Here is a 3,109-nt window from a genome sequence, read left to right on the forward strand (position 1 = left end):
TAGGAACAGCTAATCTTATATAAGATAAAACAGACTTTAAAGCAACAACAGTAAAAAAAGAGAAAGAAGGTCATTATAAAATAATAAGAGGATCAATTCAACAAGAAGATATAACAATCCTAAATATATATGCACCTAATGCTGGAGGTCCCAGATTCATAAAGCAACTACTACTAGACCTAAGAAAGGATATACAGCAACACAACAATAGTGGGTGACTTTAACACTCTGCTGACAGCATTAGACAGATCATCAAGGCTGAAAGTCAAAAAGGAAACACTGGACTTAAACTACACTCTAGAACAAATGGACCTAACAGACATTTACAAAACATTCTACCTAAGAACCTCAAAATGTATATTCTTCTGATTAGCATGCACAACATTCTCCAAAATAGACCATATAAGCCACAAAACAAGTCTCAATAAATTTGAAGAAATAAAAACAATATCAAGTATATCCTCAGACTATAGAAGAATAAAACTGGAAATAAATTCCAAAGCTCCAAATATACATGGAAATGAAACAATCAACTCCTGAATGATTTTTGGCTTAACAATGAAATCAGGATGGAAATTAAATTTTTTTTAAATTAATGATAAGAGTGACATAAGTTATCAAAACTTCTTGAATACAGCAAAAGCAGTAAAGTTTAAACCCTTACATCAAAAATTATTGAAAATCACAAATTGACAACCTAACATCCCAGTTAGAGGAACTAGAGACATAAGAACATACCAAAGACAAAGCTAGCAGAAGAAAATAAATTACATGGGGCCAGGTGTGGTAGCTCACACCTGTAATTCCAGCACTTTGGGAGGCTGAAGTGGGCGGATCACTTGAGCTCAGGAGTTTGACACCAGCCTGAGCAACATGGCAAAACCTCATCTCTACTAAAAATACAAAAATTAGCTGGGCGTGGTGGTGCCTGCCTGAAGTCCCTGCTACTTGCTGGTGCTGAGGTGGGAAAATTGTTTGAGCCTCAGAGGTTGATTGAAGCTGCAGTGAGCTGAGATCGCACCACAGCCCTCACAGAGCAAGACCCTAACTGAAAAAAGAAAGAAAGAAAGAAAAAGACAAAGAAAGAAAGAAAAGAAAAGAAATAACAAAGAGCAGAACTAAATAAAATTGAAACAAAAATATACAAAAGATTAATGAAACAAAAAGCTAGTTCATTGAAAATATATAAAAAATTGATAGACCACTGGCTACACTAACCAAGAAAAGATTCAAATAAGCTCAATTAGTAATGGAAATGGAGACATTTCAACTGACGTCACAAAAATACAAAAGATTATTAAGAGATTACAATGAACGCCTAAATGCAAACAGAATAGAAAATCTATAGAAAATGCATAAATTCCTGGAAACGTACAACCCCCTTAGCTTGAATCAGGAAGACACAGAAATCCTGAACAGGCCAATCACAAGCAATGAGATTGAATCAGTAATAAAATAAATTGCAAACAACAGCAAAAAGCCAAGAGCCAGACAGAGTCACACGAATTCTACCAGGCATTCAAAGAATTGGTACCAGTTTCACTGAAAGTATTTCAAAAGATTAAGAAGGAAGGAATCCTCCCTACTTCATTCTACAAAGCCAGTTTCACCCTGATACAAAAAGCCAAGAAAGACCATAAAAAAGGAAGGAAACTCCAGGCTAATACCCCTGATGAATACAGATGCAAAAATCCTCAACAAAATATACCCATATCAAATCCAATAGGATATCAAAACAAAAATAATTCACCATGATCAGGTAGATTTCTTTCTATGGATACAGGGATAGTTCAACCTATGCTAATCAATAAATGTGATTCAGCTAGGTGCAATGGCTCACACCCGCAATTCCACCACTCTGGGAAGCTGAGTTTGAAACCAGCTTTGGCAGCATAGCGAGACCTTGTCTCTGCTGCTGCTGCTGCTACTGCTACTGCTACTGCTACCACTACCACTACTACTACTACTACTAGTGCTACTACCAAACTAGCTGGGTATGGTAGTGTGCACCTCTGGTCCCAACTACTTGGGAAGCTGAGGCAAGAGGATTTTGAGCCCATGAGGTTGAGGCTGCAGTGAGCTCTGATCATGCCACTGCGCTCCAGCCTGGGTAACAGAGTGAAAACCTGTCTCAAAAAAAAAAAAAAATGTGATTCATCACATAAACAGAATTAAAAAAAAAACTATATGATCATCTCAATAGATGAAGAAAAATCATTCAATAAAATCCAGCATCCCCTTGTGATAAAACCCTTCAACAATCTAGGCACAGAAAGAACAATCTCAAAATAATAAAAGTCATATATGACAAACTCACAGACAACATCATACTGAATAGGGAAAAGTTGAAAGCATTTCCCCTAAAAACTAGAACAAGACAAGGATGCTCACTGTCACCACTTCTATTAACATGGTACTGGAAGTCCTAGCCAGAGCAATCAGACAAGAGAAATAGAGGGCATCCAAATTGAAAATGAGGAAATCAAGTTGTCTCTCTTTGACAGTAATATGATTTCATACCAAGAAATCCCTGAACACTCCTCCAAGACTCCTAGATCTAATAAATGAATTCAGCAAAGTCTCAGGTTACAAAGTCAATATACACAAATCAACAGCACTGCAATACACCAACAATGACAAAGCTATGAATCAAATGAAGACCTCATTCCCTTTTTAAATAACTGCAAACAAAAAAACAAAAAAAAAAAAACCCTAGGAATATCTTAACCAAGGAGGTGAAAGATCTCTACAAGGATAATGGTAGAACACTGCTGAAAGAAATCATAGATGAGACAAACAGAAATATACACCATGCTCATGCATTAGAAGAAACATTGTGAAAATGACCATACTATTCAAAGCAATCTATAGATTCTGTGCAATTCCTACCAACATCATTTTTCACAGACTAGAAAAAAAAATCCTAAAATTCATATGAAATCAAAAAAGAGCCCAAATAGCCAAAGCAATCCTAAGCAAAAAGAATAAATCTGAAGGCATCACATTACCGAACTTCAGAAATATACAAGGCTATATAGTAACCAAAACAGCATGGTACTGGTAAAAAAAAAAAAAAAAAAAAAAAAAAAAAAAAAAAAAAAAAAAAAAA

The sequence above is a fragment of the Sapajus apella genome, unplaced genomic scaffold (assembly GCF_009761245.1).
Source record: "Sapajus apella isolate SASKATOON/1434 unplaced genomic scaffold, GSC_monkey_1.0 scaffold39, whole genome shotgun sequence".
NCBI classification, from domain to species: Eukaryota; Metazoa; Chordata; class Mammalia; order Primates; family Cebidae; genus Sapajus; species Sapajus apella.